Raw genomic sequence first — 22,781 nt, 5'->3', positions numbered from 1 at the left:
ACACCTTTCCAGCATGCTTTACGATCTAATGAGGAACGCTGATAGGAGCGTTGCTCTTGCACGTGATTGTCACTTGTTTCCTTTAATTTTTGCGTTCACTTCGCTTTTACGGCAAAGGATAGGGGCGGCCCACGTATCTCAGAAAAAGTCCCATTCCGTGCAATTTACGCAATATTATCAATGCGCATAATCTGCATCTACAGCGAGCAAAGCTAATATGAACCCTTAGTGGGCGTCTGCACAATGCCTATGTGTAATGAAGACTAGGCACATGCAACAAGGGAGGCCGCACGTATAAAAGGGTTGCTTGCATTCTGTTACAGCTGATCTAAAAAATAAAGCAAATGCCTAAACGGTCTGGTTCGTGATGGCCGATCTCATAACACTAATGCAGTCACGCAGTTGTTCTGGATGCCAGAAATGGACTCCCAAATGGGATTCCGACGGGCGTGGCCATTTGAGGTGGACTGTTGCAGTTTGTAGCAATCACCTGATAACAAGTTACGAGAAACTTCCCCGCCGACTCGCAAACAGCGCTGATAGCGCGAGTCGGCGCATGATTTGCATTTAGAAAGCTTATTCTAATCCCTCGGGGCTGCGATGCCTACGCGACTGCAGCCTCGGAGCTCTGTAAAAACGTGCCAAATTAAAATAGCACGACATTACACGCGTTGAATTTAGGCCACAGCAAAATAAAAAAATATAGTTAAAGAATCATCATAGAGAGCCGCCATTGGCTTGGAGCAAATGGCTGTGCTTCAGGGCTTCCCAACTGACTTCATTATCCGAAAGGCGAGCTGTGGTGGCCGGAAGTACGCAGACAAAGAGACAAAGAAGAGCACATAGTTAATGGCTGCCTCATTATTCTGTTAAGCAAAGATTTTTTTTTCCTTCTCCAGCCTTAATGCTTTAAAGACGCCAACAACGCTATCTTAACTCTTCAGAGGACTTACTTGTTCTGCTTTTCGCTAGGATCCCGTTTCCGAGCCTCCTGTGTAGCTTCTTGTGAAGCCCTTTGCTTATATGTGCACACACGCGGCAGCGTGGGTGCGAGGCGCGAAGGCGTAGTTGTGCTAATTTCCAGGCATGCAGAGAAAGTACGAATTTCCGTTCAACCATAGGAATATGACGTAAATGTTTTTTTTTCCTTTGATCGTTCTAAAGAGGAAGTGTGACATGCCGTTTGCTACTTCTTTCCACCCTTCGCAGTCTATTTAGGTTTGCAGCTTCCCCGGCAAAGATTTCATCTGAGAGAGCTCCCAAGGCTTACATTTCATACTCGAGATGCCTCCTTTGGTTAATTTTTGCTGTTTCATATACTAGCAGGATGTTCTCTCTTGCTACCGGCGGGGCTTGATTTCCCTGTAAATCTTAATTCCAAATGTTTCGAAACATATTGCATTCAATCTTTGTGGGGTATAGCGCTTCCTCAAACCCTCATCTAATATCATGAAATGAACTAAGTCGCCCACAAGATTGCACACGCTAGTGCTTTCATTCATAAGGGAGCACCGTGGGATCTATTAGCTGCAGTGACATCCTGCCTCTTACTGCCGTGGCATAAACGGAATATGGACTCAGTGCAGTATATGTTAAAGCCTCACTATTCAATACGCATTCCTTTTCGCATGCCCATGGCCTATGTGCAACAGTCTCGCGACGTTTTCAGAATAAACGGGGAGACTTAGAGTACTCGCACCAGCTCATGCTCACCTGGGATCCGAATCTCGTTCTCGAGACTCGCAGTGTGCTCTGGCACCGCAATTTAGAGGAGGACGTATCCCTAATAAAATTTTATCACAGACGGTAATATACAGTAAGAATATACTTTTTTAAAAGTTCTGCCTTCTTCCACTTCAACATGCTCGCAAATCTTTTACGAAATCTACGAAGTTGAAGCCGTAACAATTTCAAGTTGAACTTAAAACAAATGCTTTATGTTAAGGTATTGCTTTAAATTTTAAATCCCAAAATAAAGTTTAGAATTTGGAATTTGGTGTCAAAAATTAAAAAATTGGATTTATGTTTCAATTCATATTGTAGCTTGCTTTGTACGCACGGGGGTTTATCTACAGAGGGATCGATCGAAGCAGGACCGCGACGAAGCCTACAAGCGTCATTCTGCCCTTTATCTTCTTTTTCCTCTACCGATCCGTCCGACCGCTGATCTTCTTCTTTTTCCGTCGATGTTCTAAGAAGGCGCGTGACAATATGTACATTGGAACGCAACTTATATTTAAAATAAATTACAAATCTTCAATAGACATTTGAGATTTAACGTATAAAGTTTAAATTGTAGAAATTGTATTTTAAATGTCAACTGTTGAACAGAAATTTTTTTTAGTGAGCGCAAGCCCCAATTAAAAAATAACTAAACAAAATAAAATGGGTGCAACTTTCCCATTTCTCCTTGCGCTAGACCCTTTTGAGAACATACTGGGGAATACAAATGAGTCTGTTTACAGGTTTTTTTTTGCATTCTTTACCCTCGAGGGAACCAATCAATTACGAGAAGGCGTCCCACACCTTCCTAAATCTACATCAGGACACTTTACTTGAGCCCTGCGAAACACTCGTCGTTAATTTGCCGTGTTATTTATTTATTTACAGATACGTTACAGGCCTCCAGGGAGGCATTGTGTAAGGGGGGAGCAATAATTATGTACAACAGTAGCTAGAAAAAACCAAAAATGCATAGAAACAAACACTGCTACGTTCTAAAAGCTATGTCGGCAGAAATAACGCGAGGAGATTCCCACCTTGTAGGTGACAGCTAACTGAATATTACCGCTTTCGCATCATGGGCCGTCGCCATTTCTCACCACGTGCTGCGATCCAAAGGCTTTATGTGTTCATCAGAGATTCCAGGACTCTCAAAGATCTATGAATCTACAGTCTAGAACTACCAATTCCGCATCTATGGGCACGAACCCATCAACACTATCGCGTCATTTCCTTATTAAGGCTGAGCTTGTGTCCTCTAGAATTGTTTTTTTCTGCACACACCCTTGATCGACACGGAGACTGTGTTCTGTGTCATCAAAGAAATAAACTCTGGAAGATAGAAGTGTGTTCCAGTACGCGAAAAAAAACCCGACATCACTGTCACTCCTGTGTTTGTTTTGATAAAAAACTTTTTTTTTCTCTCTACCTTTCCCTCATATACCTCGGTTTACTCTGTTTTTGCTTGCTTTCTTACTATTTCCCTTCATCTTGTTTTTGCCGCCCCCTCTCTATTTCTTTAGTTCATATAGTTCGCTGACCTCGTGCTATACCTTCCTGCCTCGAGCTAGGGAGGAGCAATACTCCGCTGGACATTACCATTCGCCACCTCCTTTCCATACGCTCCCTTTCCACACCCTTTATTTATCTAGTGAAGCATGCCTCGCATCCAATACACAGCACTGTTGACATCAGTGAGAAGAATGAGAGAGGGAAGAAACGAACAAATGATTCTTGGAGAAGCGAGAACGGATTTACTTTCTCTTCGAATCGACACGGAAACGAAATACTCTATACCGTCTTTCAGCGAAGCCACCTGCATAGCATTACCGGCGACGTCCAACTTCCGCCTTAACCGAAGGCTAGCACCTGTAAGTTATCACAAAATTTGGGACGCACGCGCGCCAAACACAAACAGGCGCGTCTAGGAAGTTCCACGCCTATATGCCGGAGGGGCTACCGGTCGGGCTAGCTGGTGAGAGTTTATTTACACACGTTCCGAGGCCTCAGCATGCCCACCGAACTCAGTGCGTCCACCCCCGCTGAACGCAGAAGGAGCCCTCCGACCATCTGCTGTCGGCGGTCCGAGGTCTGCTGAAGCGAAAGTTTGTTTGCCTACTAAGCTCCCCAGACTCGGAATATGTATATGTGCACAACGGGTTCGCGCCGATGACGTCGCTTCAAAACGCCGCTAGGCGGACGACTGGACAGCGTGGCTATTTTTGTGCTCTTTTCTCGTTTTTCTCCCGCTTGCGCTGTTTTCTGCGCTGCTTGTTGACGGAATTTTTTTTCTTCCGGGATTGTGTACGCAGTCGGTTGTGAAACAATAGAGAAGGAGAGTGCATCGCGCAGATGGTGTTTGATGATGCGAAGCCGTCTCTAATGACATACTATTTGTAGTAATAGCGGCAGCAGGCTGGACAAATTTAGCGCCATGGAATGAATACTATAGTTAAGCGGGTGTTTTATTGCGCTTGTTATTTCCAATCATATTCGATCCTTTGATTACTGGCGTTTAGTTTTTCACTATAAAGTCTCTGCAGCAGTCATTCAGGTGATAGAGTAAATTGTGCATCAAAGCAGAGAGTATCGAGGGAAAGGAAGCAATGGACAAACGGATTGCCTTCGGCTTACTGTTCCCCCGTGCCAGGTACCTGAGCCTCTAAAACACTGAGGTCGGATAGAAGGCTCTTCTTCCGCCATTTACCGATAATGTATACTTCTCGAGACTCATGCTAACAGCTCGCTTTTTGCATGACTCACTGAGTTGGCAGAACTTTTTGGTCGGTTAAAGCACTATGCAGCATGCAGGTTTATGTCGATCTGTACGAAAAACTGAAATTTGATGCCGAGGTTCGTGCTTCTTCATGATTCTTCATGGTTTTCCTTCAGGGTGGGTTTTATTTATCTAGCATCCTAACAGACGTCGCCTCTGCATTTTTTACCTTTGGTCATCAGCGGTCTCACACACAGAAAGAGAGCAACTTGCTGGATAAGAGGGAATTAAAAACAGTCAAACTTTGATTCGTGTTTTGTGAAAAGAGTTGACCGGTCGCCAGTAGCGGCGCCATTTAAAATAACTCACTCATCTTGAAATCGAATCCCAGTTCCGTCAGTCATAAACGTTATAACACGTCACCTATACTACAGGGATAAGCGCGCGTCGTTGTTTCAAGTGCGTTATACTGCAACGTATAGAGAGCAGAGTCAAAACGTCTACTGATTTCGTTAGCATTAATTGCACCCCATCTTAACAGCACACTCACGAATACATCGGTATAGCGTTCAATAGGGACAAGAAATTTCAAATAAACAAAAGAATGAAGGGCAGTACTGCTGGAGAACGAGCAAGTCACATAACTGAGCTCCGAAGAACGAATGAAGAGAGCCACTTTGCTGCGTCCTCTTTGCATAGCCACCGTTGATGAAGCAGCCCAGTCCTATTTGTTACGCAAGTCTTCCCATTGCGCAAATCCCCCAAGGCTGGCCTGCGCTCCGACAGTTGCGCAGCGTTCTCCTGATCTGGCCAGAGCGAGGTCGCTCAATTGAGTCACCGCGCGTCAGTGCAGTGCAGGTTACGTATGCCTTCACTTTAAAGGAGCAAAAGACACAAAGGTAGAGACAAGGCAATGGAATTGAAGATTTCAGACGAAACTCCGTGGTGTTAGGTAAGTTTCAAGAGGCCTCAAAGTATGCGCCCAAGTTCATGACTCTATTCGTAGACAAGTTCAGTCCCGTATTGCCTGTCGTATTAGTAGATATGAGTACCGATTAGATAGTGTGCGGCCACTGGTGAAGCACGGGTGTAACTTACAGAGGAGAGGCCATTTAGAACCGGGTGCTTGCTGCTCTCAGAGGCTAATGGCGGGGAAACGGGGGAGGTGGGCATCGACAAACATGACTTGCTTCACTAGGAGAAATCATGCTGCGAACAAAAAGTGCTGCTTTAGCGTAAGCGCTTGACACTTAATAAATGCAGCTTCCAATGTGGAGCTCGCTTCTGACGAGACGATCCAGTTAAAGGTAAATAATCGCCGATGTTTTAAGCATGAAATGCTTTTAGCTCCCGTGTACTGTGCGATGTCAGTGCACGTTAAAGAACCCCAGGTGGTCGAAATTTCCGGAGCCCTCCACTACGGCGTCTCTCATAGCCTTAGTCGCTTTGGGACGTTAAACCCCATAAACCAAACCAAAGCTTTTAGCTCCCGTTGTCGGCAGTGTGGTGACGTCACGCCGAGACCGGGAGCCAACATCCGGGCATTGAATTCCACTCATCCGGGCACTGAAACGAGAGCATCCGGGCATCGTACGAGATTTAACGAGACTCTCTAAGCCCCTCCTACAGGATCGGCATACAAGCGCCGGTATCTTCGCGCCGAATGGGTGGTGGCGTTCCTCCCTTCCTGTACGGTGCGGTTCGGGTGTTCACCCTGATGACAGAGAATTACTGCGCCATTTCCTTTCCTCAAAAAGCGTCGCGTTCAAAGGGCAAGGCATCGCACCGAACGGGTGGTGGCGTTCCATGCACTGCCTGGTAGCGCTACAACACGCTGTCCCGTTCCACTCCTAAAGGCGAACCTTAAGCGTGATTAACTAGCAGTTAATTAATATTTAGCCATTAATCAGTGATTAGTCACTAATTAGTAATTTGTCATTACTTTGGCATCAATTATGTGTGACGTAATCCAGTGGTGACTTCACCAGTGTCACATAGGCAAAGTGGTGCGGAAACGCTTTCGCCTATACGCACTTTCGACTGTTTCGAACGCGCTGCATTACATTCCTGTCAGGCCTGCGTCTCGTCGTGTCCGCGTACGCTTCGTGTTATGCCCGTAAACATTTCATGCTTACTCTACTCTCGGTTACGTGAGAGGCAGAGACGCGATGTTTTTTTAATATCCACTAGAAGCGATTATACAACATTCAAGGCTAGCGTCTCAGAATGCGGAATATGAATACCGAGAGTACCGAGTGGTCCTTTCTCGTCATCCATACACACAACAAACACAGAGGTTTGTATCAAATCTAGCATGGCAGGATCCCGGAGAAAAGTATGAATTCTTCATACTAGCACGAATGCTAAAGTCAGCCGGAGCGCTGAGCTACAGTAGGTCCTAGAATGAGAGTCCGACCTTGTTGGCAGAGTAGGGACAAACATGCGTGGGAAGATCCAACATGAAACGACGAACGATCCCACATGCGTTCTGCAAAAAAGCGTCTACAATTTTAGTTGCACTTCTACCATTGTATTCCTACAAAATTTTAACTTCACCTAATATTACTGGAATGAGGGTGAACATCAATTCGCATTAGATTTCTTCCGGAGCTGATCATACTCACTGCCAATTTTACTCGTGCCCCGCTTGCTCCGTAAGCAGCATCAGTTAGTCCAACTGCATGGTGGAGCTGATGGTTCTGTAGCTCAGACGCGATAGTCGCTTTAGAAACGAAAAATTCTACTGTTATATTATTTACAATAACAGCACCCTGTGCTGTTATCACCTTTTGCCATTTACATATAGAGTGTTGGTGACAAAAAGTTACTGGGTGATATTTCCACAACTGTAACAATAAGAGAGGGCCATTGTAGAAGCAGGCTGCCATTGCTTGCGACCATCTTCTTCAGAATTAGACTTTTGCTGAGGAAAGCCCGCTCTTTGAGGTAAAAACAAAAAAAAAACTGAAGCGTCGAAATTGAAATTACCGGCGATTCCCTCGTAAGTGCAAAATCTGCACTCAGCAGATGAGGCTATGTAAGGGAGCCTGAGAAGAGGGCGAGTTAGTTCACGCGCACTGATGAGAAGACATTCCTTAAGTATATACCATAGATTTGGAAAGAGGTATGTCGATTGCCATTTCGTTCACGGTTTGGTTTTGTGTGTGTGCGTGTGAATGATTCCGTTGACGTTCTTTTCAAAAAGAAGGGCTACTACGGCGGACTCGGAAACAGACCGTGAAACAAAGTTTGTGGCCGTCGCTGAGACGAATCCACTTGTTCTCTTCTGCGGAAACTTGGATTACTCGGTGCTACGGGCTCTAGAATTGAATCTGGGGGTTTTAGGAACTGCGGCCCACGCCGCGGTTACTCAAATTGGCCTTCCCAGTATCTAGAATGGCTGCCCAACACGGAGAACTCTGGCCAGAGTACCAGCTGCGCCCGGACCTATTGCCGCTGCCCACCCGTGACTCCCCCGCCTCTCCTACGCTTTCCGAATCCGCACGAGGGAAATTACGTTCCATTAGCACGAATCGATGAGAAGGAAACGGCAGGCGAGGCACTAAACTCCTTAAGTTGCGTGCCCTTGTGACCTATAGCTGGTCGCTCGTGGGCAAATAACACAGACCGTTCTCTGCGACTCGGTAGAAGCAACCGTCCACTGGTTGCGACAATGCGTTCCAATAATTCTTGTGGAGTGTAGAATGCAAAGTTTTCTCCAGAAGGTCATCTTGCATGATGCGCCAAGTCATTGTCCTTATATGTGTTTACACGGTCGTTCCGCAAAGAGCACTGTATAGAAAGATACAACGAAAGCTCTTGAGGTTCTGCAGTGTACTGTGATTTGCTTATTATTTTTTATTTGATGCGCTAAGTGTTGTCCCAAGGGATCAAAAAAAGAATTCCGTGAAACTAGCAACTTTGCCTGATGAATGAAGCCAGGCACAAAGCAGCGCTGGAGTCCGTGTGTAAAAGCAACTTGATAAGCTTTGTTACTCGATGTCCTAACAATAAGGTGAAAAGGTTTGCCCAGAGAACATTCTTAAGGTTTCCTCATGCGCGTGCATATGTTTGGGCCAGTGAAAAAATGAGTACACATTGTTTCGTGCATCCAGGAATTAGAAAGGGAAAAATAAAACGCGGTAAAGAAGTTGTTCGCTGAAAGTTGTGCAAGATTGTCCACGGTAAATTTATTGTGAGGCCCTGTTGGATATGAAAGAAAACGCAGACGCATGTGCTACGTCACTTTCCTTGGCCCAACTGAAAGGAAAAAAGAGTGGGTTCGGGCTGCGAGACGTATTTGGAAGTTGGTGGTGGTTTCCCGGCCTTAAAGGAAGGTATCTTATTTATGTTCATTCCCTCTCCAGATGTTTAAAAGCGACAATACACTTGCTGCAGTTAGTAGCCTCCAAGCAAACCAAGTTACAGCAAGCTTCGTCCTTGCAGCAGATAATGTTTCAAAGCCCGAGAATGCCCTGAAAAGCCGGCAGCCCAGCTTTAATACAAAAACACGAGGCACTGAAAAACGAAGCTTACGAGGTACACATTCAAGGGATGCCTCTCATACTGCACTAGAGATCGATAAGGCAGAATGTTTGCTCCATGTGACAAGAGATCCACCTGCTGCAATTATCCCGATTTATATATTGCTGCCATTATTGCTGCCAACTAATCTCTTTGCCTAGTTGGGAAGGGTGCACTTTGTTTACGTCGAATTTTATTTCGAAAGAAATCGCTACTGATACAGTAACGTAGATGTGCAATGCCGAAAAGCACCATTAGTTAAAAATAAATGCACTCCGCATTCGGATGTGAAACATTGTCGGGGGAAATTTTGCACTTTTTAAAAACTGCAAAAATTATACACATAATGTGAGGCATAGGATGTTTAGAAGAACAATGCGTGCTGCTAGCGAAAAAATAAACAACATATAAAAAGCAGCACAACGATAACAAGATGCACCAAAGCTGAATGCAGTGACAAACACGCCTCTAAAATATATTGATCGACTGCTGTTCACGTCTACCGGGCTAGATGTGAAACTCAATTTCCATATTGCCTACCAAGACGTGTTTGGGCAAACTTTTGTTCAGCGGCTCGCTCCTCCTCGAGATATCTATGGTACCGAAATCTACTAAATATTCCATACCTTCCACCGGCTGGGTGTTTCCCTGAGCGAGATCCACGCAGCGTCACAGCGACGCCGCATCATCCGCGGTGTGGCAGCTCTGAATTTCCTATGAGCTGCGAGCATGAAACTGTCTCTCCCGGAAGCGACGCGTCTCTGTTTACGTAACCATGTGCATCGCGAACCTGTATACGAAGGCAGAAGAGAAACGCAAATGGATACCCCCAACACACTCGCACAATTCATTTCAGTCTTGCTGACGCATCGTGGTTGCCCAAATTCTTTCCTTTCCTTTTCTCTTTTCTTACGTCCCATACCCTTTGCAGCCCTCTTTTCCCCTCAGTTCACTGTCAGTTATGGCAAATAGGACACTGTTGCAGTTGATCTCCTAGGCTGTCCTTTATTCGCATGGTGCTCTCAATTTCCGTTAAGAGCTTTACAATTGAATCTAGTTGCATCTTCTTACAAAGGCATGTTCGGGTGCAAGGAATGAAAGGCGGAATTATCGATGTCGCCACCGGCAAGTGCCATCTCGTCACACACTGCACGTGGCGAGCGAAGTACACATGCAGCTAAAAATATTTGTTCGGGGAATAAGGTTCTGCTTGAATGTGCGTAACTTTTGGAGCCGAAGGGCTGCACCGCTTACAAAGTTATTGGGAGAGAACTCTTGGAACCAAAGTTTCAAAAAATCAAAGCAGTTTTCTTTCAACGCCACATTGGATGTTGTTGTACTGCAGGGTAGGCAGTCGGTCTTCTGCGCTGAGCCGCACAAGACATATCTGCTGCCACGGCTACACGGTTCAATGTAGGCAAAATACACCAATGCTCGTGTACAGCCCTGGTAAAAGATCTTTGGGTCACAAGGTCTGTTTTTAAGCCTTGTTGTCAGGAGTTCTAGACATCCCCAAACATTGAATGTTTTGGGGAGCCAGGAAGGTCACTCTGACCCATCAGGATTTCGATACGTTCATGCGCCCCATTAGCAGCGCAATTCACAGCTCGAAAGCAGAGCATGTGGCCTGAGAATTATTTCACCGAAGCTATACGTGCCCTGAGGTGTACGTGAAAGTTAACAGAAATTTAGGGGTGAGTAAATTATCCCACCGTCATCTAGGAAACCTTACTGTTACCCAAAGTTTACCCTTGTTACGTAAGCAAATGTATAAGAGGGTAAGATGCGTTCAGTTTTTCCGATAATGTCGTTACGTTTGCCACGCTGTAGCTTTTACTACTGGTGTCCTTTGCCAAACGTGCGCGCTGTTTTGCGCGGTTTCTCTATGGCAACTAGAACAGCTAAAAGAAATACAAGCAAAAAGGCCTTAGGAAAGAAAACTAAAGAATGGAATGGAGATAATGCACGCCCATTGAGAACCATGAATAAATATCGGGTGGCGTCGAAGCAGGACCTAAGAGATAAGGGACGGAAGCTAACTAATGCGAAACGAAATTTGTATTAGCGAAAGGCAGTACTGAAACGAAAAGGAAAATTAGTTGGTCGCGGAGTTGCATGGAGAAAGAAAAATTCCTTGCGAGAGAGCCACTGCGACGACTGATCACGGGAAAACCGAAGATTGCTGCGAACAAATCGGTGTAAATAAATATACACGCCGCGTTCCCTGCAAGAGTTGTTTTCAGATAAACAAGCGCTCACCGTTTTACTGCTGCGTGGGAGAAAGCGTCTGCGGCACCGGGCAGCTGTTTTTACGAGGGGACGTAAATAAAATGTCGAGCCAGGACAGATGGCTTTCGAGAGACAAACAGAACTGCAAGGGGAGCGCATCGCTTCATTGTCGTAAGAGGATGTCTGCGGCCGAACCTTTCAAGGCTCTTGTTTCTTGTAAGTGCAAGGTCAAGCTGAAACGACTAGATCCCTGACCTTGGAGCCTGTCGTACCGCAGACGGACGTCGAAAGCTTGTTGATTGCCTCAAGATCATTCTGGTGATAACACAATACTAACCTCTTGGCGTACACATTTTTACTCGAAAATGGCAAGCAAAATGGTCATTTAGTACCCGTGCTGCCGTCTGACGGCAAACCGAAAATATCCTTTGGACGAGCCCTGCTCGCCTTAATTAATACATAGAGCGCCAGAAAATGCTTGACAAGCTGGATGCGTCATGAACCAGAAATGACAACCGATTTATGAGGAGCCTGACTCGTCCAAGTCTGCAAGCAGCTTAAACTGCACAGTAGAAAGAGAGAAACTTTAAGTTTAGTAGAGCTTTCGATGATAATTTCCTATGGACATCGTGCCTCTGGTGGTCGGGCCTCTATTGAGGCACTCCATACAGAGAGCTAACAGAAATAGTAATGAATAACTAGTTTAGAGCAATATCGCGGGCTAATGAATGATTATTGCACTGAGCCCCAGACAAAAAGTCGAAGGCGCTGTAGGGATACTACACGCGGGAGTTTCACTAGTACAGAAACATCAACACGACACGCATCATCCATATACTCTGGTGCAACGTAAGCGGGCCATAGGTGAAACTGAACTTAGGTCTAACTGTTCAGGTTTGAAACCGCGTGGGTCTTAGCTGCAGTACCTACAGATAAAAGTGGGCATAGATGTGAAATAAATACTAGGATATTCATAATATATGTTTTTTTTTTCTCAACCGTTTCTATTAAGACCACGAACGAGCGCAGACAAAACAGGACCGAGAGAGAGACGTACGCGTATATGCAACCGAGCGCTTATGTTGTCCACTTCTTTCTCTCTCTGTCCTCGTTTGTATTCGGTCGTACGCGACCTACAACGCAACACCAGCTCTCCCAGCAGCCTATGCTCTCTAGAATCATTTCTGAACACTTGTATGTGTTTTTTGATAACATGCAGAAGCATAGAGAGGCATAACGAACAGGCATCCGTTCAGATAGGCATTTTCCCTTAAAAAAACCGAAACATAAAAACCATAGGGTCGATAGTACACCTACAGTGTTCTTACAGCGCTTCATCTGTATAATGAGCAAATCCTTAACAAACAACCCTCGACAAGTATGAGTAGTACACACTTGCGCGTAGTGTTCAGAACACAGCACTGAAGTTACGAAATCATAAAACGAAATGAAAACGTCAAAAAAAGGCATTACACCGCTAAGAACACGAAGAGAGTCACAAGACAAATAGTAGAATGGTTTCAGCGGAGAAACAAAACGATTAAGGCCACCCGCTACCCCATTCAGTCGGCGCAAGGCCTCTCACACATTACCTTCTTGACTCGGCGTGTCAAGGTGAAACCCTGGCGTCGGCCAAGACCTCTCCTCTCCCGGTCGCGCAGCAGTGACACTCGGGCGACCTCCCGACGTCCTTGCACCGAGCGATCGCAGCTTTTGAAAGCACCAGCGGGCAATCGCCGTCGATCACGTGACCAATCTTGCGAGACTGACGCACTTCGCTTCGCAATATATACTGCTGCAGGGCCGTTAGCTACAGAACGGCTTGGATGAGCGCACATACACAACCTTCAGACCGCCACAACAGCAATGAGCAGCAAAGGTTTCCAAACTTCACTTTTCCAAGCAGTACGTGCACTGCCGTTGATTCACGATCAGCACCTCACCAAACGCTCCCCGCTGTTTGGTCGGCTACTAGCAGCCGCTCCTCTGAACCGTCCTGCCGCCGCTACACAACCGCACACACGCACGCACGCAAGCACGCACGCACACACTCTCTCCCACGTCCTTCTTTCCTTGGCGAAAACGTAAACAGCAATTTTCTTTTCTAGCGGGCAAGTGGCAATAAATGCAGACCCGCGTTGCTTGCGTTTTGCTCTCTCCCTGTATTCTCACTCGCTCCTGCCGTTGCTCGGCCTTCGCTCAGCACTGGTCGGAAATCGGTAGCTCGTCCTGCCCACTACTATATTTTCTTTACAACCGTGGTTGTTGTCGTCGTCGCCGTTGTTCACTCCGTGGAATAACTGCCAGTTGCGTTGCTCAATGGCTGAGTCGATGGAAACACACTGCCGTCTTCTTATTCTGCTCTCTCTTGGCGGGGTCCGCTTGACGCTTTTCTTCCCTTTTGTGCGAGGCGGTCGTGAAAGGGCGCAAGCTGAACGTTTACGCTTACCGCACGGCGATTCGGAGCGTTGTCCGACGCTATAGAAAAGCGCAATAAAGCGGCTTTCCTTTCGGAAGCGTGGCGGCGCCTTTGCGGCGGCTTATGGTTTCGTTAACTTGTGAAACAGACGTCGCACGCCGTGTCGACATCAGTGAAAGACGGTATGGTTAAAACAAATATGCTGCTGACTCGTCGCTCTCTCTGTCTTGTGTCAAGGGAAGCTGCTGCCGATTAAATGCTGTCACGCAGAATAATTACACACTTCGGGCGGGCCACCAGCAGATAAACAGCTTTGTCTCCCAGACACAACACTTTCATGCTATTTTCTTTCCAGAAGCCTTGTAAACACACGTTGACTTGACACCCGTCGTCGATTCAGCAGGAGGCGAAACAGTAATTGCGGCTAATGGTGCACATTGTCCGCCGTGAATCCACTTTTCGCTGTCACTATTTCAACATTCCCGAAAGAACGGAAACTCCGGATAAAAGACCTTAGCCACCAAAGACAGTCGCTCTTGTAGCCTCTAAGACAACGGCTGACAACCTGTCTGTCGCGCTTGTGGTCTCACAAGCACACGCTCTTGACAACGCATCCGTTGGGAAAGCGTAAAGCCATGCGGCCGAAACGCCCAGAGCTTCTGTGGGCTGTCCTGGGGAGCCGATTGCCGTGTCGGCGCTGTCCAGTCTTCGGCATCCTCGTTTGTGGTCCCTCTCACTGAGTTCCTTCTCCTAGCGAAGACAGTTGGTCGTTGTCAGTTGTGTCTCTCCACTTTCGCCCACAGTGAACTCCTCGGCAAACTACCGCCTTCGGCAATCAAGGAGAAAGCAAAAAGAAGTGGGAAAGAAAAAGACAAAGCGCACGCACTTTCACGGACTAACGCACGAAAGCAGACGACTCCGAACCGAGGCAGCAGCGAACAAGGCGATCAGAGGCGGTAATCGATGCTCTCATTTGCCGGACGCAGTAGCAGCTGCGAACGTCAAACGAATCAGAGGTTGACGCAAGCGAAATAAAGAAAGAGAGAAGACGCTGCGTCGCTCTGAACTGCTTCTAAGTTGCGAAGGAAGCCACGTGTATCGTATACACAACCATGCGATGGCTACCACAGGCGAGTGCCTCAGGAGAAGAGGCAACTGGTTGCACTCCACGTGTATGGCACCGCTTCCTCCAGCTGCTGAAGGAGCAAGAGAGAGAGGAAGGGGCACGAGGAGGAAGCGCGTCGATAAAAAACACTCTCCCGCCTCTAGGGAGCCAGCCAAGAAGCGCCAGCCCTCGCACTCCGTCGGACACTGAACACGCCGAGCGCACAAGTACTACACAGGCAAACGCTTGCGAAGCGGGAACGGGCGTTCATCGATGGGCGCAAGGCGCGGGTGCGCTTTGCGGGGCTTTTTATCTTGCAGCGAGAGTCCTAGTGGGTTCCGGAGAGGAAGGCTTTCGGTCGGAGCAGATAGTAGCCGAGGCGCGGTCTTCCTCTTGCTAGCGGACGCCAGCGCAGCGCCTGCATTGCCGCTTTCTAGCGTAGAACACCGGCCGCAGCGGTGATGGCGTTAGGAGGGGGTATGGCTGTAGTGGCCACGCTGCCACGCGTACCGGCTGGACGAGTTTCGTCGTTCTCCTGTTTTTTTCTCGTTTTCTTTTGTTCTTCTTTTTGCGGCGTGTCACGGGACCTGGAAGGCACAAACAACCGCCGGCGCTGGTAGAGCTTTCCCGTTAGGAGGCCTTAGCCTGTTCCTGTAGCCGGAGAGGAAGGAGGAATGGCTCGCGTGGCTGGCCCTACACGGCCGCGCGCAGTGGGTGCGGATGTATAAACGCTGTGCGGCGCACCAGTTGCCTTTCGGAGCTCGCGCCAGTACAGCGCATAGCAAGGAAGCGCGCGGGTTCCCTCGCTTCCTGTCGGATTGTTTTATTTATGGACTTTCTCTAAGCGCTGTGTGAGCTTGCTCAAGGCCCACTTCGTTTTTTGCGAAAGCACCACCATACCGAAGGCAGCTTTCGATGCGCCGTACTGAAGGCGACTGAACCAAACGCAAGACAGAGCTGAAATCGCTGTTCCGTCGAAAGGACTAATGTTTGGCTGACGAAAGCAAAAAAAAAAAAATCTCTAGAAGTTTGTTTTTCTGTATAATGGCCCATTCATATTGCGTTCAAAATGTTCTGGCAGTCTATGGAGGCCCCACACTGCGCACACCCACGCCTTCCGCCAACTTGCACAGACCCCTGCAAAAGGGCAGCTCGCCAAACAGTTTATGTTGGTTTTAGAAATAATAAGCGCTAATGATTAGACGCAATAGCACGATGGAATTCACTACCTGACGACATCACTGCATGCACTGATCACAAAACATTCCGCGAAAAAATAAAAATTCACCTCACATAAATCTTGATCACTTCTGCGCTCTTTGTAGCGAGTATTGCTCGACATATCTTTATTAAATGATGTATCACCTGCTAGGAGACCCTGATATGACTGCAACCCCTTTTATGTTTATTTGTATGTTTGTTCTTTTTATTGTTATGGATGTTCCCATCATCGCCATTGTAAACCAATATGCCCCCCCTTTGTAATGCCTTCGGGCCTTTAAGGGATCAATAAATGAAATGAAATGAAATGAAATCTGATATTCGCAGAAAAAAGGAGAGGCGACAGAACACAAGCGCAATTTTCAACTTTAAGAAGACACCAATGAAACCAGGCACTCTTATGAATATCACTCTAACGTGCCGTCACTTACCTGATTAGACATCCCTGTAATTTTGTTTTATTTCATACGTTTTGTTTCCCTACTGCTATTTTATGGTTGTAAGCCAAAATATTTACCTACTAGCGTTTGTACTTTAGGCCTGTATCTGCAGTGCAGGACGGCTGTGTTGCTACGATTGTCGTTTTCAATTTGACTGTTTTGAATTGTGTACTGTTTATAGTTGTGGCTGTGTGACTTTAGTTACATATGCATGTTTCCACCCTGTAACGGCCTGACGGCTGACAGTATCAATAAATAAATAAATAATATTTCTAAAAGGTAACGTACCAACTAGCGCGTCAGATAGTCATACTTCAGTTCATGTTCAAAGCCACACTAATCGCTCACGAATGCAGATGTGATCAGTTATGTTGTTTAAGACCTTAACTGCATTCGTTTTTTCGCACGTAGCGCAGAGTGCGCACGTGCAGCGGAAAGATGAGTACTGTGGAACGCCTTAAGATCCATATGATATGCTGAATGGATTAGCAATTACGCAAGAAAAGCGCAAGCGGGCATGCTGCTGGAAAGGTTGCGCGCACAGTTGACAGCACGCCTCTCGTTTTGCACGAATTACTGCCAATCCATCTAATTACGCGTTACAACTATCCTTGGTGTAAAAAAAAAAAAATCTTATAGCGGCTTTCGTTGGCGACCGAGAATAAAGGCTGGCTACAACTTTCTCTTTATTTTTTCCATTTCGTTGCTTCCGTAATGAGGCAGGGCAAAATACTTAAACAGATTAACCCAGCGCCAAAAACGAGGGCACGAAAACAACGCAAAACACAGCTTGGTGCATTGAGTGTTCTTTTCGTGCCATCGTTTCTCCCCGCTGGGTTGATCCGTTGATAGCAATGAACGAGCTGAGCTACCCCGGACTGAAAACGCGAAATTGCTTCAGTAGGCAAAGTGTACTCATCAGAGTTGGAAAAATTAACCTTGGCACGTAATTAAAACGCATGATCAGGCGAAGAAAATGGGCAGCAAAAAAGTGAGAAACCATGATATTCATATATATGGGATCCACGAATGGGTTTGATTTTGTTCAATTCAAGGACGCAAACAGTATGACAGCTAATTCCGGCTGCACAACATGGTTCAGTTTTCTCTCCGCTGCAGTCAAGACATTCGCTATTTACGCAACGCATAGTACTGTGAAACACTGGGTCACTATAGCCACGCGGTGCTGTCACGACTATATATCTGTAGGCTCCTTTTCTTCTCGTGTGCATTCGGGGTTCTCTTTTCACGATCTTAAGAAATTTGCAAACTCTCTCGTTCTTGAAAGCTCAATGAGAACAAGACGCTTTCTGGAAGTATTCATAGAAAATTGGAATCACCGTTTCCGGATGATGTCCTTTTTAAATATTTACTCATTCATTTAACGATGATGTAGGCTATTTCGGATACCCTGAAGTAGTGTGCGCATAACTGCATAATGCAATGCCATCTTAGTAATGCCGCTCTCCGTTCTCAGTCTCGTGGCTTCAGCATCACTGTCAGCGCTCTCCGCTGTATAGTACCTGATATCAAGCATTCTGACCTAGCACTACAGAGGGCAATATACAAACACTTGATAGACGTCATAATGAATACTATGGAGGAGAGATGCTGAGAGAAGATGGGCAAAGTACAAAACTGCGTATTGGCGCTAACATTGAGGTTTTCTGTCGCTCACTTGGCGTGCTGCAGTAGTGCTGGATGACATTTAGGGGCAAACAGAGGTGTTCTAATTTGAAATACTATCCAAAAAATAACCGATTAATTGGCACGAAGACCATATAGGGCGCTTCGCAGTTCCCTTCGGTGGTTATATAAAAATAAAGGCCACCTTCAACGCCACACAGCATTCTTCCCCGATCCGTCTGCGCGAAATGGTGTTCAGTGCTACGACCAAACCCACTTGGCGAAGACTGGGCGAGGAGAAGCCGGGATTAAGCAGGTTCAGCAAACTTTTAAATCACCTCTTGATGCCCGATCTCGGAATCCATGATTGATATGCACCTCACGCCGCTCTTACTTTTTGAGATGTGACCCTAGTTTATTCGCAGTCCTCTCCATTATCAAAATGTAATTTGCTTACACGAATGAGGCCAAGGGCAAAAAGTTAATTAAGATAGAAATTAGGCCAAGTTGGCAAAGATCCATGGTAACCAAGCGTGCGACGAACTACACAGAGTGAAGAAAAGAAGAGCTCGACTGGTCCTTCTTCTTTATTTCAGTCTGTAGCACACTAATAATCTAAGAAATATTGTAAATTATTCCAGAAATAGCAATTATGATTTGAATTATACGATTGGTATTCGATTCGAATTGAGGCTGCAATTTTCGCCTTCAATTCATTTGGCAAAGCTGCACTCTTCTGTTTAAATTTCATTCCATGTAAGTTCTACTAGTACACCACCACAATAATTTGCAAGCGAGCACAATCTATAAGCATTACAGCTGAAGTGAATGCTACAATTCTAACTTGTGTCCACAGTCACACTCCCAGCAAAACTCTGGGCTCGTTATTTGGGGGAAAACGCACTCTCGGCTACCCGTGAGTGATGCGCGGAGTGACGCACACATAATGAAATGTGCGATAGAGCAGCTCTAGCATTCCTCGTAAATTAGAACTCAGTGCATACAAAAGCATTCTCCAAGATACCATCAAGGTGCAGTTTCATTTTATTGCGCTCAGGAGATAAAGTAACATTGGGAGCTATAAATTTGAAAAACGCGGCACAAAATGAACAGAGGCAGTGTATTTAATCGGCGCGACACTTCTTCCTGATGTGTTGAGGCTCGTTGGAATAGTTTACATAAATCTATCAGTGTGCCCAGCTGACTTTAGAGAGATTCTTTTTGTTGTTTTTTCGCTTTCGTGCTGTGCAGTGATCCTACATTCTTGTAAAGCTTAGTTTTATTATACGTCAGGTTTTGGTAATCTAAAAAAAAGCAACTGCTGGTGACAATTCAAAGGTGACAAACATTATTTTCTTCAAATATCCTGTCAAGGCCGACAACCCCAGCTCAAGGAGAAATCAGGGCCGGTGAAATAAAGCAATTGGGTTTTAATTCTATTCGATTTTGCTTTCGTTCTTTGCGATTAACAAAATCGAGGCTACGCTCACGCTATTCGCTAGCCTCAGCCAATCAAGAGGAGACGAGGGGCGTGGCATCACTTGAACCAATTGCGCAGATTGGACAATGAAATACTAAAGGATCAATGTGAAGCCGCTATATCCTACCGGCCCAGGCTGCCTCTTCTCACTTCCGCATACTCTTCAATCGTGTTTGCCCTCCTCCGGCCGCCGTCCAACCATCCGCTAATGCAGTTCAGCGTTCGCCCTCGATCCTGTCACCCCACTCCCTTCAAGAATGCCATGGCGCCGGCGATTCTGACGGCCGACTCCTGCACACAAAGCGTGTCTGTCCTCGCTTGTCAGTACACAACCCCGTGACAACCACGGATATAGGTCTGAGCCCCCCCCCCCCAACCTTCCCTCCGCTCCAAGTTGTCTCGACAGTCCGGCTCTGTCATCGAGGCGTCCGCCTGGACGGAACCAGCGGCGTCGCTCCGCTTTCCGCATCCACGCGTATTGACGTCACGTACGAATGAAGAGCGGGGGTTCCTTGTTGTGGCTCTGATTTCAAGCGGAACGATCGATGGGCGGTTGGATTGTCCGCGGACCACCGCGCCGCAGTAAACGCCTGCGGCTCACACTCTTGTGTTTCGGCCGCTTAGGAGAGTCTAGCTATTACACGCACTTTCTTTTTGAGCTTACAGGGTGCGAATGGATTCCTTTCATGATGAGCAGAAGCATAGTGGAAGCGCCCAGAAGTCTATCCTATTGATTTATTGTATAAAACTAGATCTAATAGCATACACAATACATTGTATACATTGTATAAAGCTAAGATATACAACAGCTGCATCTTACCGGTACTCACCTATGGGGTAGAAACGTGGAGGCTAACAAAGAGGGTTCAGCTTAACTTATGGACAGCGCAGTGAGCTATGGAAATAAAAATTATAGGTGTAACGTTGAGAGATCGGAAGTGGGTGGAGTGGCTGAGGGAACAAACGGCGGGTTACTAACATCCTAGTCGAAATCAAGACGACGAAATGGGCTTGGGCAGGGCAAGTAAAGTGAAGGCAAGATAACCGCTGCTCCTTAAGGGTAACGGAGTGGATTCCAAGAAAAGGCAAGCGTAGCAAGGGGTGATAGAAATTTAGGTGGGCGGATGAGATGAAGAAGACTGCGAGGATACGGTGGCCGCAACTGGCAAAGAACAAGATTAATTGGAGAGACATGGGAGGGGCGTTTGCCCTGCAGTGGGCGCGGTCACACTGATGATGATGATGATGATGATGTAAACCTCCCTAGATAAATTATACTTGAAACAAGGGGTAGTTATTTACTAGAATCCACACTAGCTTAATCATATGATTGCAAAAGAGGGCTAACATATTTCTCAGGATCTGTTCCGCACCACGTTAGCGACGATGGCAGATCTTTACAAATTGCCGGAGCACAAACCAGACACGGACGGAGCTCTGACTAAGTTCAGGCTCGTCCGGTCATCTAGCTTCGTCCGTGTGTTTGGTTTGCGCACCTGTTATATCATAACAATTAGGAGCCAACAAGCCCCCCCCCCCCCCCCCCCCCCCTGCACTTGGTGTGTAACGATTCCAGGTACCGCTAAAGAGACAATCAAGCGTCTAGAGTAACTTAACAGGCACCGTCATGATAGTCGAACGCTAGTCAGCACGAACATGAAGCCGTTTGCGCTCTTCATTTGTCCCTAGGCCCTTACGACGCCAGCAGGTGCATTCGGATGAAAATGAAATTCGTGCCTTATTTCCAGGGGATGTGAACTTGTTTGTATGATCAACTGTGACTAAAGGACCGAAATCTGGATCTCTGAACGTGATTTCTACCTCACGCCAATCAACCTCACAAATCACCGCCAGAACTCACTTGTTGCACTGTTTTTATATTGCTAACTTTGCCAGGAAGCATCTGAGGTGTTTGCAGCATCCTGCCACTAGAAGCTGAACTGTGTGCAATCTTAGTATTATTATTATTACGACTCAAGTAACCGGTCTACTTGGCGAAAATTGGGTATACGTATGAAGCCCCGGTGATTTAAGCATCCATCCTCTCGAAGCATCACTCACCAGGCACCTCCTCACCGCACCATCGTAGCTATGGTGATGCCCATCTATCCACAGATCCCCTAGGTCCACCTCTCCATCGCACCTCACCTTCCCCTCCATAAGCGCCATGCGATGTCCATCCACCATCTCTGCCCTCCGTAAGTGCCAGTGACCCGCAATCCACCTAAATCCACCTTTCACCAGGCCTTAACGCACTAGATACCCACACACGAGTGGAACTAAAAAGCGATGGGGAAATGCATAGAATGTAAAGATGCAATGGGAACGCCAGCTGCCCTCCATGGGCACCACGTACTAGCCATCTTGCAACACCAACACTCTAGCTTGAAGCAGCCTACCCACCCTGCGCCGCCCTAGACCTACCTCTCAGCAAACCTCCACCCAGCAGAGGTGCTACCCACCAACCCACGTACGCCCAACCTCATCATCCAGAAGAATTCTTCCGCCTGTGTAAAGCCGCTGCTTGGAGTGAAAAGGTCAAAGTAATCATCGAAGGCAAGTCCAACTCCTATCGCAACTTGCTGGAACGAATTTTCGGGATCGCCCAGCCAATTTTCTCTATCTTCTGTTAGCAAGCTCCCAGAGGAACATCGCTTCCTATAGTAGCGCGCGAACTGAAATTATGTGCCGCCAATAAGCGCCATTTGACGGTGTGTCTCGTACGTTAACGTGGCTAACTGCATTTGTTGGCAACGGGTTTCTCGATAATCAATAAGCGTTAACTTTGCCCTGTGACATCCTAACAATATGTAACCGCTTTATGATCATCTGCTAAACCTTCCCTTAAGACGAATAAGCGCTTTTGTTCTGTACAGCGAGGGTTATCCCAGTCACTCTCAACTCATGAACTTCGACCTAAAACAATGGTCACAAAGAAAAAAATAGTGGTGGCCAGAAATCTTCTTCAGGAAACGTGTCTGTGGGCTTCATGAGAGCTCGGATTACTTGGCTGCCAGTATTTTTACTCCAGCCGCGGTTTGATTGTATTTTTTCCCTTTACAAACCATTCCAACGTTATGCAAGCACTGTTGCACAAGCACTACATATCTGGTAAATGTACGAACTGCGCGGTGGCCTGTGTACATTTGGGGCGCTGCTCAGAACGCCAGTCCTCCTCGAGCGATGATATCGAAGGCAGCCGGGAGAGTGGTGACAGAGTGGGAACTACTAGGTGCGACGCGTGATCAATCTCGGGACTTGGCGTCCACTTTCTACGTGTAAGCTTCCTCACGCGAGAC

General features: G+C 46.7%; 1 protein-coding gene across 2 annotated transcripts in view; it reads right to left on the bottom strand.

Annotated features, from left to right (window-relative positions):
- Positions 1-22,781, bottom strand: part of LOC149363330 (calcium/calmodulin-dependent protein kinase kinase 1-like) — a 211,885-nt gene that overhangs the window by 119,740 nt on the left and 69,364 nt on the right. Inside the window, exon 1 of one of the 2 annotated variants that reach the window (XM_089573459.1) lies at positions 12,784-14,859. The exons of the other annotated variant lie outside the window; for it this stretch is intronic. The gene's annotated coding sequence lies outside the window, so the exon portion shown is untranslated. Of the gene's footprint in view, positions 1-12,783; positions 14,860-22,781 lie in introns of those variants that run through there. 2 annotated transcript variants of the gene reach the window in all.

This window comes from Amblyomma mixtum, chromosome 2, assembly GCF_055824585.1.
Source record: "Amblyomma mixtum isolate Tamu chromosome 2, ASM5582458v1, whole genome shotgun sequence".
NCBI lineage: Eukaryota > Metazoa > Arthropoda > Arachnida > Ixodida > Ixodidae > Amblyomma > Amblyomma mixtum.
Note: the sequence above shows the minus strand (reverse complement) of the source record. Positions and strands in the feature narration are given on the sequence as shown.